Genomic DNA, 17,319 nt, shown 5'->3' with positions numbered 1-17,319 from the left:
GTTGCTACGCTGTAGACCAGATGAATAAGACGGGTGGTGGCTGGAAGCGGTACGCCCGGTCCCGCCCTCAGCCCGCAGCGGTGGCCGGGCCGCCCTTTGCCACGGATGTGCCCGACAACGTCAAGAGGCTGCTGGGTGACGACGTCAAACTGGGTGAACACAGGGCCCCGCTGTTCCAGCTACTGAGCCTACCCCTGTCTGATGTGCGGCGGGTGCTGCTGGATGACAGACTGCGCGCTATGTGCTACCAGGAGTTCAGCGCCATATGCCCGGACGATTCGTACATGGAGGAGCCGGCGCAATTTCTGCAGAGAACCATCGGCTACGAGGGTGTGTTTAAGGCCGAGGTGTTTTACAGGGTCGTCGAGTACCTCAAGAACACGTCGGTGTACGTGTTAGACAAAGGTGGGTTTGTCGTGCCGCCCAACAAACGTGGGCATCTCAAGTACATGCCCGAAAACGACCGCATCACGCTATTGTTTGCCCACGACAATGACACATACAGTTTGCTAGAGCGCACTTCAGAGATGGCAGCGTCCATCCATGCCATGTTCATGGACACGTGTAACGTGTTTGCAAACGGCAAGCGCGTCGCGCCTATGAAACGGCTTACGGGGGTGATAGGCCAAATTGTGGACCGGTACGGCAAGTGCAGGCACGTGAGGCTGGCGCAGGGGCGCGACCAGTATGTTAAGCCGTGTCCGCCATACGCCGTGTACATCGACGCCACTATGGCCACGGAGCACCGGGTGCGTACCTTTGATAACGAGCACCGTGAGGCCCGCAGGCACCTCAACATCCTTAGGCACATGTACGCTAAAGCAGGTGCGCCGGCTGACCTGAACACATTCATGTCACAGTATACGCGGCGTGGCCCAGAAACCATGATTAGGAACGGTAGGTTCTACAGCCCGCACCTGGACGCCTTTATAGCAAAACTCAGGGTGGAGGTGACAAACGGCACGTTTCGGGATCCCGGGCCCGAGCCGCACGTGTACGAACAGCCCAATGATTTTGTCGAGTCCACTGTGTTCTCCACACACACCTTCAAAGGGTTAGATTACGACCACAGCAAACTAGAAATACATAACAGCCTGGACAACACCACCCGGAACACCCCCCCCTTCATGTTCATGTTGAGCGACGACACCATGTGCCTGGTGCAGAACTGTGGCACCAACATGGCCACGTGCGCCCGTGTGTGTGCAGAGTGGCGGGCAACACACCGCAACGTGGCTGCAACCGACAACCCCGCGGACACCGTGGCCATGCAGGCCCAGCCGGATTACATGTGGAGTAACAGACAGCTGCTGCAGATGGACACGCGCGGCGTGTTCCAGGGTACCTTCTCTACCGGGGTGGCTGTAGTCTCAGATATAGCGGGAAACCAATATCTGGCTCTCCTGGAGGTGTGTCTCTAGGACCAGGTCGGCCGTATTGCGGTCAGTCACTACGGTAAACTTTCCGAACATGGTGTCTGACGGGGCTTCGGTTCTTCGGACGCGGGCCGTTCAAATCTTTCTTTTGCAGAGTGCGAAAAAATGACCGACCAGGATTACCGTTCCGAGTTCGACATCTATGCACGTACCGCCATTTTCCACGAGCAGCCCAGGACGGGCGCCGAGTCAGTAGCACACATGGCAGCCTTCCACGCAGCCTTCGATGAAATGGTGCTGGCGCTGCCCGATGAGAGTGTTATCAACAAAAATGAGGCCATCCGGGCCATAGACGCAGCCTTCACGCATGTCAGGTACAAGAATATGCTGTGCGCATTTATGGGGCTATTACGTCACCAAGGGAGGGCGGTTCGACGCGGCCGCCCTCGGTGACATAGAGCTCCCGCCTGGCTACACGAAGCTGGATGTGCTTCGTTACGCTAGGGCCTTCATCGATTTAGACTGATGTCCAACCAGCCCATGATCTTCTCCAGGCTACGGCTGCGCATCACCACCTTAAGGGAAGCGGCCGTCACCATCTTAAAGTGGCACTCACTTGTAAAGACGATCTTGTGCTGCGTGCCTGCGGCGCTCATCGTGGTCATCACATATCCTCGGGTGTTGTAGTCGGACCGGTCCCAAAACACCACGCGTCCGGACGAGGGCCGCGTGGAGCTCCAGTAAACACCCAGGTGCGCTATCGTGTCTTGCACGGTCTCGAGCATGTTGCTGACGCGGTTCCTGGCGTACCTGCCATGACGCGCACCACGGTGCAAGCGACGCTGTACGAGCCGGCGTTCGGCCGTGAGCTCGGTTATGGCCTGCACGGGATCCTGAAAGACTGTGCCGCTATTCTGGAGCAATAGCGGTTTCCCACCACATGAATGTGCATACTGTACAGGGCGTCCCCATCGAGGGTGTGCACGCTAAATGTGGCCGCAATACTCTCCCACGAGCGCACTCTTTATGGGTCGCGACCTCAAGATGCCTAGGATCCTTTCCCGGTCGGCCAGTCCCCACCAGCGACGGCCCATCCTGTTCACAAGCATGTGCCACGTATCCATTAGAATGCAGTGATCGCCCACTGTGAGGACAGCCACCGTGGGATAGATCAGTGATTTGCCAGTCATGGCGACCAGGTACATAATGAGGGTGTGCAGGTTGGTGTGTTGAAAGTTGCCATCGGCCGTAGTAAAGGCCTGGGATGTGTACAGCACCCTGTACAGCACACCGCTATCCGATGCCACGTCTAGTATGTAGCCGTGATCCTGGCACATGAGGTCGTGCACCATGATACAGCCCTGGCCAACCCCACCAAAGACGGCCGGGGGATCCTTAGTGGGCACAGTAACATCAAGGAGCCCCTTATGTGTGACAACTAGGGACATGGGGGAAAAGGCGTAGCCTGGCCCCGGTGGGCACGGTAGACACACGGACGACACGTCACACACCCCCAGGATGTCCTGCACGCAGTCCAGGGGTGTCCTGTGCATGTCTTTGTCGTTGCAGTAGTGGCCACCGGTGTATAGCACGGGGTGCTCCATCCAGTTACCGGAACTGTCGCCCACTGATACAGAGAACACAATGCCCGGGCCGGTGCAGTGGGTGGATGGGGGGGACACCACCGCTCGGCCCACTTGGGAGTGCAGGCCGTATGGCCACTGGCCCCACCAATATCGCTCCATGCATTCTACAAACTGGCACCATGTGGCATTCAAACCCATCCAAGACATAACTGCTATGATGATCATGAAACTAGGGCAGAGTGGGCCATTCAAAAAGACAAATTTGTTTTTCCTGAAGGGACTTTACAGCATCCAAACACACAGCAACCATGGATAGCTGCGATTGCAAACAATGTAAGAAATACTCCGGGGTGTTGAACTGTGTGTGTACCACCTCAGAAGAGCACACCCGTTGTGCCACCCACAAGATCATGTGGAGCGAGGATTATGTAACCAAGCGCCTCATGGACCCATCTTCTAAACAACAGCCGACGGCTTGCGAAGAGCCTGTAGCGGAGCCACACAGGATGCGTCCCAGAAACCCACGAGAGCGGGTTAAACACAATTACAATGAGAGAGCGCGTCGCGACCGCATCAAGAGGTCTGTGACCGAGCTGGCCATGCTCGTGAACAGATACGGCTATCACCTGCACAGGACGGACACAGAGACTGTCTTGAGTATGGCTATACAATGTATCGGTGAGATATTGAATGGGCGCAGTCAATAAAATATGTACACCGTTGTCTCTTACTGAAATACATTGTTTATCACGTGAGCCTATGGGGCCTGCACAGGATGGACACTGTTATGATATGGGTGAGGCTGGATGTGGTTACGATGTTTACACTGTGTGACATGGTGTATTGCTATTAAAATGGATGTCTTTAGCTGGCTAGAGTTGGCCAAATGCATGTACAATACACTATTGCACAAGGAGGTTGTCGGCCGTAGTTCCCGCGGGGAGGAGGAGTGCCATCGGGCTATAGAAGCCATCACAGGCAAAAGATTTGCAAAAAGCAGATGCATTAAAAACCCGGTAACGGGTCACTACTTGGAACTCGACTGCTACAACGGGGCGCTCAAACTGGCCGTAGAGTACAACGGCCGACAGCACTACAGCCACGTGCGCCACTTCCACGGGCCCGACAAGCACAAGTTTGTAGAGCAGAGGTACAGAGACGAGCTCAAGACGCGACTGTGTAAGGAGCAGGGCATAAAACTAATTGTAGTGCCCTACACGGTAGCAGTGGGTGACATAGAGAGCTACCTCAGGAGACATGTTTAAGGATTTCGTTGTAGACTTTATACTGGTGCACTGTTGCCAGATGGACAAGAGCTTTGCCCTGTCCATGTACAAATCCAATGCCCGGACATTCAAAAGCGCCTTCACCCACTCCAAGGTGGACCCGGTCTACAACTACGAGTGGTACGAGAAACTGGGCGACACCATCATCGCCAGCGTCATGTCCCAGTACTACCTTGAGAGGTTCCCCAAGCTGGCACGTGAGCCACCTGTAACTATCGCGCGCACCGTGTCCCAGCTAGCCATCACGTATCAATCCGGTACCACCATGAGCACTGTGGCGCACAAGATGGGCTTCCTCAAGTGGATCGTAACTCACACGGGCACGGGCCCGCTCACATATCAGGAGCAGCGTCATTTGCTTGAAGACACGTTTGAGGCTGTGGTGGGTGCCATTTCGGTGGCCATGGACAGTGTTACGGGCATCAAGTGTTCAGGCCATATAGCCTGCTACCGATTTCTCAAGTATGCGTATGGCTTGGTGCCCATGAGACTGGACGGTCTCATTGACAACAAGAGCATGCTCAAGGAGCTGGTGGACATGCACCGTGACAAGCTGGGCCCCTTTGCCTTTACGTACAGCAACAACACCATGACCCTCACGGTGGGTACCAAGTACAGCCACTCAGAGGTTAACACAAAGGGCGTGTCCAAGAGGGACCTGGAGAAGATTGTGGCTGGCAAGGTGCTGACCCAGTTGGCCGAGGATGGCTTTGTGCACCGGTCTGTCAGGTCCTAGACGACCATGGTCCAGTCGTAAGGCATGCCCAGCTCCTTGCACATCTCCACTGCCCCACGGTCTAGGGGCAGCACCTCCCCATTAGAATACACACCGATCACTATAAGCCTATGAGCAAACAGCGTCTTGTCTGGGTGCGGGTTTACCATGGTGCACAGACCCGTGGCTGGATCGTAAGTGACTCCGGGCATGCCAGGCACATTGGGTGCGATATCCTGGGCCTGCATCCTCACTGCGGGCCTCACAACCCGAGGCATCAGAGTGTTATTGAGAATGTGCAGTTTGGTAAACCGGTTCGAAAAAATGGAGGTGGATATATGCGGCCACTTGTTCCCGTGGAACATTCTCAGCATAGCATACGAGACTGTCCGAGTGAGGCCCAGGGCCACAGTGCGCACCGCTCTGGATATCGCCCTGCGCAGCTCTTTTTACACGGCCAAGACCCAGGGTGAGTACATGCAGTACAGTGGCGGGGGGTCTTGCGAAAAGGTGGCGTACTGTCGGACAGTGCGAGCCCGCAAAGATCAGCTGGCCCTGGAACAACGCATTTACATCGTGGCCAAAACGTATCTGGCACAGCACAACCGCACCGGCGTGAGGGTGACATGTGCCCAGTACGGTGAGCTGCTGCGCAAAGCGGCGGCCAGGGTCGGTCAGTGTTCCAGATATGTCACAGACGCCCAGGCGCTTTCGTATTATGCCAGAGCCGTAACAGTCTTTGAACTCGATGAGCTGGCCCTGCCTGTTAGAAAAATTGTATATATATGTTATCATGCGTTCTCTAATGAGTACTTATTCACAATATTACTGTTCAGTATGCTTGCTGCTTTGCCTTGCTTATTCTTATCTTGTACAACAGAACAGAAGGATTACGGCTGGGTCAGGGGCGAGATGACGGTTGTGTCAAACAAGATGCTGCTGACAGCTCAGCGTCCACCAGAACAGATCGTGAAAACAACACGTCAAACAATGCGTCATGAACCTTCTGATCTTCCTTAAAGAACGTCACTTTCTCTTTTTATCTCTCGGAATATTGCTTAAACTGTTTTGCTGATATAGCCATATCTGCACGCAACACTTTGTGCGTTACTTTTTGTTTCTTTTCTTACGAGACAAAGCCACAATCTCTCCCCCCCCCCCCTTAAGGGCTAATCGTCTCACACTGTGGGTAGGGCATTCCAAATAAAAAGAGCGAGGAGTGTAAAACATATTTTTAGTGTAGTCGGATTGCTGTAAGTCTGAATGCACTACTCGCGAGAAAAGACTCAATATTCTGTGTTAGATAAATTGTATATATATGTTATCATACGTTCCCTAATGAGTACTTATTAATAAAGTTATTGCGCAGAATGCTTGCTGTTTCTTCTTGCAGACATCACCCAGTCCACAACAAGTCAAACGATGCTGTCTGGAGCTTCCTGACCTTCTACACATCTGGGAATCCAAGAAAGTTGTTGATGTCTGCACATGTCATTTTGTCTATGCACTCTTTCCACATGACTACTTTGTTTCCCATAACATTTTATCCTTGCACACTTTTCGTTTCTCATGGGATCCTGTCTGCGACTTCTAGTTTCACATAGAATCTCGTTTCTTCTCTCATGAGACAAAGCCCACGTTTTCCCCCCACCTATCAGGGGCTAGTCTCACATTGTAGGTAGGGCATTCCTGAATAAAAAGAGAGGAGAGTAAACAAGACCTTTAGTGTAGTTGGATTGATGTATGTCTGAATGCACTCCTCGCGAGAAAAGACTCAACATTCTGCCTCACTGGTTTTGTCTGCTGATCCTTTTGCTGATTCTGAACCTAACAGATTTTTGGGGGCTCGTCCGGGATCTCAAAAGACCTATTTCGGGGTTCCGGCCGACTTTTCGACGCAGGACAAGTCCTTGGCCAAGGCATATAGATAGAGAAACCCTTTTCACGGGGCTGTCTCGATCAGTCGGTTGGACGCCGGAGTGGTTGACGAGATCATCAGAGGAGAAGGCCCAGCAGACTGTGAGTACGAATCTTGATTCTGTTGAAAGTAATGAAAGTGCAGTGACAAGAGGTCACTTAAAACCTTGACAATTCTAGACCCTATCAAGTGCAATTAGAAACAGTTAAATTCCGCTGGGATGATGGAGTCCCCTGACTGATGAGTCAGTTAAATTCCATGGGAGAGCGGACCCATCTGTTTTCTAAAGAAGTACAGGTAATTTGGAGCAGTTAAATTCCGCTGAGGTGTCGTGGGGCCTCCTAGTTAACCTTCCTAATTTGTTAGCTTTCTGCTGCCATCTGGGGTGTTTTTTTTTTTTTTTAACTCTTGTTTAGCTGGTTTGGCTTCTTTATCCATGAAAAGATAGGTTTTATATCTACTTTGAGAAAAAGGCAAAAATAAGTTTTTCTTACACAATAGGAAGGTTAAAGAGTTTAGATTTTGTAAAGATCCACGGGAGGGCGGACTCCCCTGCTTGCCTGTGAGACGATAAGGATGCGCATTGTGTGTGTGTGTGTGTGTGTGTATGGTTTGACTGAGAGTGATCTCATTTGAGCTCTCCTTTATGTAAACAGTGGTTTTGTGTAAAAGCAGAGGAAAGGGGACTTACCACTCATTGAATATTTTACCACTGTCCGGTGAATAAAGTTTGCTTTAGGACACTGTAGGTGCCATTCGAATTGCCAACTCCAAAATTTAGAGAAATAAACCATGGGAAAATCAAATAGCAAACAAAAGACGCTACCCCGACATGAATTGAAATGCAAGGGGTCGGCACCGACAATATAAAATATCTTGACAAATGCATATTTTGGACAGAGGGGATTGCATTATGTGACGTGGCGGTGGCGAGGCTCTCCGCACTTCAGTTGCTCCCCCCACCCTTGTTATCAGCTGGGAAGATTGTCATGTCTATGTTGTGGGCCTGTGTGTTCGTTTCTGTGTATGTTTGTCTTTGTGTAGCAGTTCGTTATAAAGGATGGAATTGCGTTAAATTGGTGCACGAAAGCGGTGTGCTAGACAATGGTTTATCAGATTTGCATTGTTAAATGTAAAAATTAGAAATGATAGAATAATCTGAGGGTTGTGGTCAGAAACTCGTCCAACGAGGAGAGTGCCCAGCCCTCATAAAAATGTGAGAGTAGGAAAGAACATACATCGTAGTATTGGATAAAATTAAAGTATTGATTCGTTATGACATAAGACTATACAAGGACACATGTAAGGACAAGTCAAAGATTTGGATCACTTAGAGTGAAAAACAACATTGCAAGGGGGGCACTTTTTATCAAAAGAACACCAAGTAAAGTATTAAGTAGTGGGCATTCGTGATTGGGATTGAATTAAGGATAAAATTAGGTCAGTGATTAGAAATCAATGGTGCTCTACACAAAAAGGCTTAAATTTTAATGGGGAAATATTTGGAGTACTGGCCCCCTCTCTGCACGTTGTTGGTCTACATAGGTCATGGGCCTAGTTTATTTGGTTTTGTTTGTGGTTTGGGTTTATTGTGTTTATTGTTAAGGTGTTCCTTGGTATTCTCTTATCCCCTGCATTACAAATGTCTTCTTGATGCAGATAGGTTAACAGGCTGGGACTTTAGTGAGGAGATAATTTGTCGACTGATGGGGGTTAGTAATTGTCCAAATTCTAGTCACATGTTTTGAGGGACCACAGCAACAACATTATATTTAATTTCCAGGCCATTATTTGGTATGATATGACAGTGTCTAGCTAAATAGACTGTTCTATCAACAAAATGTGAGAGTGAAGGAGGAGGGTTGATTTGTAATCTGACATTTGGGTCCCATTTTGAAGAGTCTCTGCAGGAGCATAGATTGTTTTTGTTTGTTTATTTTTAAAGATATATTTAACAGTTTATCTCGGTGCAGTAAGGATATAGCAATTTTGCAGGACTTAAAATTAAAAATTAAAAAGCAAAATTACATTCTCATTTTCCCAGATGAGAGGAAAATCTAAAGATAAGGAAGACAAAGAAAAGATAAGAAATAACTTGCTGTTGCACAGACAGGAAGATGATGACACAGTGTCAGCACGAGCGCGCTTAAAAACCGCAGCTGAGAATGTGATGAATGGAGATGAGAAAAATGATCAAATTACAAAGACAGATGTTGGCAAAGCGAACCATCCTTTCCGTCTTTGTACCCCAAATTAAACAACTCATTGCTTCCTATAATTTGAGAGGTGATGAAGTACAACAGGTTTTCATGGCATCCTTAACCAAACATTGGGCAAGAGTTAAAGACACCTGGAGTCCTTTTGATCTCCAGGGCCGTCCATTGGAATATAACGAGGTGCCATTACAAATACAAATTGACCAACTATTGCAGGATAGAAATATTTCAACGTAGAGCAAATTACACAGACATTGGCCGGACTAAACAAAAACAAGATAAGTTGTTTGAAGACTTTAGACACAGACCAGAAAGAGTGTTCAACTGATGTCTATGATCAACAACTCAAAAATGCTCTACATGCAAATTTGCGACCAGTATTATGTCGACAACGAATAGATTCGACAATTTTTTTCCCTATAAAATGGTGCCGTTTGGTTTTGAAGTACATAGTGGCTTCAAAGGAGAAAAAGCATGATTTAAGATACGCGATTGATCAATGAGAAGGCCCTTGTGCCAGGGGTGTCAAACTCATTTGTTCGCGGGCCGAGGTTTAGTCATGGCTTCTTTTGGAGGGCCAGTATGACTGTCATACCCGAGTAGATGTGTGAGCGCCTCATATTGTGGGGGCTGCGGAACAAGCTGACGAGTACCTCGCTTTCAAATCAGACAAGTAAAAACTGGTCTGATATTTGAAATTTAACATATTACTAAAAGTGAAGATAATTTGCGATTCGAGTGATGGCACATGTATGTGAAGCACAATTTGACACCTGTGCCTTATACAAAGGTAAAGTTGGATTGGAATTTGATGAAACGGATATGGACATCCACATATTCCATTAGAGTTTAAATTGCTTGCAATGCAATTGCGAATTAGTTAACACCTGTGTGGTTGATTGAGTGAGTGAGTGAGTGAGTGAGTGAGTGAGTGAGTGAGTGAGTGAGTGAGTGAGTGAGTGAGTGAGTGAGTGAGTGAGTGAGTGAGTGAGTGAGTGAGTGAGTGAGTGAGTGAGTGAGTGAGTGAGTGAGTGAGTGAGTGACTTTTCTGTCGCCTGCACGTCATCTTTCCTGCATGGCTACGTTGCTGTCTCAGCTGCTCTCAATCCTGCCACTCTCATTCCCCTTCCTGACGACGGCGGATTCCATGATTGTGTCGATGCTGCCCAACAGATTGCAAAGGCTCGGCCTGATTTAGAAGATACGCCTCTGCCAGATGGTCATGTGGGTTTTGTTGATGGGTCTTCTAAGAAAATGAATCTGATGTGACCCTTACTGGGTATGCCATTGTTACTGCCGACGAAGTCTTGGAGGCTGCTAAACAGCCATCCAATATGTCTGCACAGGCCGCTGAGCTCATTGCTTTGACTGGGGCCTGCAAATTGTTTGCAAACAAATCCGTCACTATCTGGGCTGATAGTCATGTATGCTTTTGCTACATTGCACGTTTTTGCTCAGCAGTGGAGCAACCGTGGCATGATAACTTCTGCAGGGAAGCCCGTCGCCCATTCCACATTACTGACTCAATTTTTGGACGCTGTCCAGCTACCTTTAAAGGTAGCGGTTTGCAAGTGTGCTGCTCACACTGCGTGCTCTGATCCTGTTTCTCTCGGTAATGCTTTTGCTGACATATCCGCGAAGGCCGCTGCAGAAGGCCTGCTCCGTGTCCTCTCGTCTCTCACAGCTCATGATTCGATGTCACACATCTCCCCTGATGTGTTGCTTGACACTGTTGTCTTTTTGTGTGACCTTTGGGCAAACCTGTCTTGCCTCGTAACTTGTTCAAATGGGCTGCTATTTCGAGTCATGGGGTCACCCATGTCTCGACGGGGGGTATGGTGAAACAAGTTGAAGCTATTTATACAACATACGGCTTTGCAGCTTTTTCAAAACAATTCTGCAGAGCGTGTTTGATCTGTGCTAAACATATCCCACAAGGCAATTTAAGACCTCAGAGAGGGAAATTCCCGACTCCATTGTATCCATTTCAGACAATACATATGGATTATATCCAATTACATAAATGTGAAGGGAAAGAATATTGTTTGGTCATAATAGACGCATTTTCCAAATGGGTAGAAACATTTCCTACCAAACATGCTGATGCACTCACAGTGGCAAAATCATTATGCAAAGACATCATTCCAAGATACGGTATTCCAGAAAAAAATTACAGCGACAATGGTCCACATTTTGTAAATCAGTGCATAACATTGGGAGAATGTTCCACATAAATCTAAAGAACCATTGTTCCTATCGTTCACAATCAGTTGTTGAGAGCTCTAACGCGACTATAAAAAACAGATTAAAGAAATGTATGGAAGAAACCAAACGACCATGGGCTCAGTGCTTAGACCTGGTCAAAATGTACATAAATATTACAAGTACAACAGGGCTAACTCCCTATGAAACTATGTTTGGAAGACCTTACAGGCTTCCTCAGTTCAAGACCACATGGGAGATCCCCGAGGAAGCCACGTTAGCTGATTACATGAGAAAAAATGTTGGAACGTCAAAATAATCTAACCAATAACACTGATGATGAACCCATTTCTCCGCAGGAAGACCCCAAAGTGGTACCGGGAGACTGGGTCTTGATCAAGAGTATCAAGAGGAAGAATTGGCATTCACCCAAGTGGGAAGGTCCTTTTTTGGTACTACTCACGACACCTAATGCTTTGAAAATAGCCGAACGCAACACGTGGATTCATTTATCTCATTGTAAAAAGGTGATCTCTGCAGACCCAACCTAAAGTACGGAAGGTGAGCAAAGTCTGGTAATAGTGCCTGATCCTGGTGCCAAGATCCAGGGTTGACACGAAAGCTAGCAGAAGCCAATTTCCAAGACACCAACCCGAAGCTCAGGGTGTTGACTCTGAGGAGATCCAAAAACATGAGCATTAGAGAGTCATTTGGTGAGTGCTTTAATCAGGCTGTGGCCTGCGCTAAGTCTCCCATGTGTTTTTGGTTGCTTTTGCTGGTTTGTGTTACCATTGTGTTTTTTCGGGGGTTATTTTATTTGGAGGGATAGAGTACCATGAGCCTCGAACATTCTTCTCTCAGGCGACTGCTAACGCTAATTCTAATCGATATGGCTCATGGGGAGAAATTGCTAGACATAAGCGCGACACTAAATCCCCTTTTGATCGTTTTGTTTGTGTTCCAGGAGCCGTCTGCGTTCCAACTTGCGTACCATGGCTTTTGTCTTGTGTTAGAGATTTGCTCACTCCAACTTATTTTGCAAGAACCAAACAGGAGACAAGCAAGTTCTTTTAGACACCTGCAGGTGGAGAGTCCATTCGTCGCTGTCTGAACAGCGATTATCGAATGAAGTCTAAAAGTCTCCTCCCTGCAAGGGCATATTTATTAGGAGGAACAGAGTGGGGTGGGAGTGGACAGGTTTGGTGAACCCCCGGCCTCTGATAAGATCAGAGCAGGGGGTGTTTTACACTATTGTGGGAAACAGAACAACTTTGATTGCTTCCCCTGCAGCTGGTCAATCAAGCAGAGGAAGCAACCACTTCATCTTACTCTGCATTGTGAGGGCCAGACGTGATTGATTTAATCATTACATTGTGAGGGCAAGACATGATTGATTTAATCATTACAGTCTACATTCCAACATAATCATAGGATCAAACTAACCTGAAAACACCTAACATCTCCCTCCTGATTTATCATATGATTATGCCACCCCAAACAACAACGATAAGCAAGAAAAAAAACATATATACGTATAATGAAGAAAGTAGAATGGTAAAAATAAAAACAACAAACAATGATAGCAACACTTTCCAGTGAAGATGAGGCATTACCTCAACACCCCAGATCAAACTTATTGTGTAAGCGAAAAACCTGCTGGCCAGATGTTATTAGCAGGAAAATTCTTACACGGCCCCTGTGCCACAGGCGACCAGAATGCTATCAATAAAAACAAAAAGAAAAACACAGAAACAGTATATCTGAGGGAAGAGCGCAAGGACAACTTTGTCTCCGACGGACCATACTTTATGGTCATCTGGAACGTTCGCACCCCAGACAGGGTCATGAGGGTCAAAGGTTGCAACTGCTCTGCGTCGAGTCCAGAAGAGTTGTGTGCTCCTGTCAGCTGATGATGTCATATCCTGTAGGTGTGGTCTGTCACCCACACTGGTGCACACACTCCTGTCCAGTTGGCGGGCAGCATCGGATAAACCACCTTGGATGTAACATGTGTAATTCACTCCAGCTGGTCTCTCTGTGTAGGCCACTTGTGGTATTGTTCGTCCTTTAACAGTCACATTGAGATTTGCCCAGAAGTGTTCATCATAGGCACCGTCTGCAAGTCCAGAGTGGGATGGGTCGGCATCACTGATTGTGACTGCTCGGCGTTGATATCCAACTCCTCCCATGGATGCCATACGTTTCGCTTCAGTGACATTCATTGCTCTGGCCTCCAAGCGAACTTGCGTGGAGGAAGGGGGGAGTTTCGAACACGCATAGCACGCCTCCTGTGTGTGAGCTCTCACAGTGAACCTGAGGGTTGTCCACCTGTGAGGGGGAGAGATCAGGCGGCAGTAAATTTGCATTGGACACATCTTTCAGTTTGAGCGTCCTGATTAGATAATCTGCCCAGGACTGCTCTTCATCTGTTGCTTGCAACTCTCGTAGTCAATGTTAGTGCCCATTTAACTGGCAAACAGGAGTTTTTTTTGTTTTTGTTTTTTTTTTGTTTGTTTTTTGTTTTTTTTTTGTTTTTTTTGAAACAAGCTCTACAAAAAAAAATGTTTGTTTTGTTTTGAAAATATTTTGAATATGAATCAAATCCATATGTTGTATAAAGCTGACTGACCTGCCCCACTATCCCTCCTCTTGAGCCATGTGACGCGCACCATGGCTCAATATTGCAGCCCATTTGCATAGGTTCTTTGGTAGGGTAGGTCATTTATAGATGCCCTTCTCTAATCTTGCCCCTGTTTTGACAACTAGCTTAGCAAGTAAATGGATGGCCTCCCCGAATGGGGAGCGACTCAGCTAGCAAATGATTAGACATTTTCACTTTGTTGTAGTTTCTTTAGTTACTTTTCAATCGTTTTCTCATTGTTTATCACAAGAATCTTAGAAATTTGAATACAAATCAAAACGTATGTTTTATTTTACTCAATTGTATGATTTAGAGAATCCATATGTAGTAAAGTTTTGTAGTACTACATATGATTTCATCATCATTTAGTTTGACTTTCTTTCCAAAACGCTTCTTAATTTCTCAGTTCACACATCTTCTACATGTGTTACTGGTTCTCCATTTTTTTCTAGTTAATTATCAATCCAAAAGTTACGTGTTTCTTTCTAACATTCAACCTGCTCAAAATCACTCTTTCATCAAAGTCGCTCTACTAATTTTCTATAGTAGTCGCCAACAACTTCAACCATTCAACCTGTAATTTCTTTTCATTCAGGCTATCATTCATCAATGCTCATCATATGTATCTCACACAGTCTCCAAAAAGGAGTCTTCCTATCACATCGGTCCCAATTCATCCAAGCTCACCACACAACACTCATATATCACTTTCAACTCAGGTTTCCTGGTAGAACAATCCACCAATTCAAAAAAAAGACTTAACTAAACCAAACAACTGGCAAATTAATCTGAATTTTTTTCTTTGTTTTTAAATTTGAAGAACTCAATCTCTCAGATTTAGCTTGCATTTAGAATTTTGCATAATCTTATAACACAACCAATCAATTATTCCTATTAAATGTAGCATTGCAAAATCTTAAATTCACAATTTAGCTTCTTCCAATTCCTGAAAGCATGTTCTGTCATTTTTTTTTTTTCCGAATTTCTCATGTGGGCTCGACACTTTACATGCACTAGTGTGGATTAGTTTCTGCTTGCAAACAGATTTCTTTTTCCTCTCATTTTTATCTTTCAAAATCATTTCTGTTCTGCGGTGCAAATTGGATAGACCACAGTCTAGCAATTTTTTTTATACTAAAACTTTAGCGAATGTTCATCATTTTAACATATACGCACACACATGCACAGCTCTCGCATGCAAAAGGTAGGTCTCAGCCACAATGATTCGTCACAGGCTGGCCATTTCCTGTGGTCGATCATGAGCTGGTCCCTCCCATGCACACGAGGACAGCACATTCTAATTTTATTTATTTATCTTCTAGAAGCAAGTTGCATTTCTTTACCACTTGATTTGCATATTTTAACTTCAGTGTAACACAATTTGAGCTCTAGTCATTTGTAATTTGGGCATACAAACAGCATTGTCATACTTCTTGGATGGACAGGACTTCTAATAATCTAAAAAAAATTCTAATAATCTGACAATGACATGTTTTGCTGTCATATGGGCATCTATTCTTTCTTTCTCTGTATGAGCATAAGCGGTCAAAGAGGAGGAAGCTTGTCATGCTAAAAATTTGGCTTCTCCTCTGCTCTTTCCTCCACCCTTTGATTGATATTGTTTTGCAAAACGACACTCTCGTGTGAAGTGTCCTCGTCTCCCACAGTTCCAACAGTTGTCAGAATCTCGTGGGGGTTTTAAATTATATGGCGGCCTGCGACCTTGTTGGCCTCTACCTCTCCCTCTGCCTAGCTGGGACCCTTGGAAGAAGACTGTTGTATCTTCATCTAGTTCATCATCATCATTATCTAGATGAAATACATCCGAACTTTTGCCTTTTTTGATCACCTTTTCAGCATGTCTGGCCCATTGCATAGTTGTTGTCACACTTGCAACATCCACTTCCACCAAATGTTTCCTCACCCAGTTGCCTATTTCAGGGCGGAAATTAGTGAGGAGCGCATTTTTAAGCTGTTGTTGATAAGCACTCTCAGCTGTATCATTGAATGGGATGCCACTATGCACCCTGAATTCTTTTTCAAATCTCAATTGAATGGCGGCCTCATCACTTTTCAACTTTCTATCTTTTGTCTTTTGGATTTGTTTTCTTCTTTCTTGTGAAGCTTTCAACCACATTTTAGCACAATCCAATTCACTCTCTTTTCTTTTCTTTTTCAGTCCTATCTTCCTAGCCACACTGTCCTCCAAAACTTCAACCACTATCTTCCACACTTCAACTTTCAACTTCCCTTCTACACCATACTTTTTCTTCCACTTTGGCATGTATTGCATACAATTAAGAAATCTACTCGCCATGTACTTCTCATCTCCGTCAAGAGGTAGAGATTTACCGTTTTTATTTCCCATCTTAATTCTAGTAGTTTTAGGTTTTACAATCTCTGTCTCAAAAATATTATTATTATTATTATTACTATTATTCCTTATTTATTTCTTTGAGGATCCTCAATGCAGGTTTAAATTGACCTTTCAACAAATTACTAGCCTGTTTTTTTGCCATGGATCAACGCTAGAACTGCTTCTTAGTCAATTTATCCTACCAGTCACACACTCAATCACACTAACTCCAGCGCTTTTTTAGGCCTCATGGCTCGGACAAACCAAAGCCGTATCTCATAGCTCGGATAAACCAAAGCCGAATCTCATAGCTCGGACAAACCAAAGCCGAATCTCATAGCTCGGACAAACCAAAGCCGAATCTCATAGCTCGGACAAACCAAAGCCGTATCTCATAGCTCGGACAAACCAAAGCCGTATCTCATAGCTCGGACAAACCAAAGCCGAATCTCATAGCTCGGACAAACCAAAGCCGTATCTTTAGCGCTTTAACTTACTTGTCCCCTGGTTCGTTGCACCGCCGGATCCCGTCAATCCACCTCTGTCAGACGAAGGCAGACCTAAGATGCTGGCCCAGCGAAGAATTCTCTTCCCAGGACTTTCTTTTCCAGGTCCTCCTAATGGACGCTGGCTTGTCGACAATGCAGCACGTACTCCTTCGCCGGTCAGATGGTGGGTATGAGGATCCCGGGTTTCGGCACCAAAATGTTAGAGATTTGCTCACTCCAACTTATTTTGCAAGAACCAAACAGGAGACAAGCAAGTTCTTTTAGACACCTGCAGGTGGAGAGTCCATTCGTCGCTGTCTGAACAGCGATTATCGAATGAAGTCTAAAAGTCTCCTCCCTGCAAGGGCATATTTATTAGGAGGAACAGAGTGGGGGTGGGAGTGGACAGGTTTGGTGAACCCCCGGCCTCTGATAAGATCAGAGCAGGGGGTGTTTTACACTATTGTGGGAAACAGAACAACTTTGATTGCTTCCCCTGCAGCTGGTCAATCAAGCAGAGGAAGCAACCACTTCA

This window comes from Syngnathus scovelli, chromosome 14 (genome assembly GCF_024217435.2).
Source record: "Syngnathus scovelli strain Florida chromosome 14, RoL_Ssco_1.2, whole genome shotgun sequence".
Classification (NCBI taxonomy): domain Eukaryota; kingdom Metazoa; phylum Chordata; class Actinopteri; order Syngnathiformes; family Syngnathidae; genus Syngnathus; species Syngnathus scovelli.
This window is presented reverse-complemented; position numbering follows the sequence as displayed.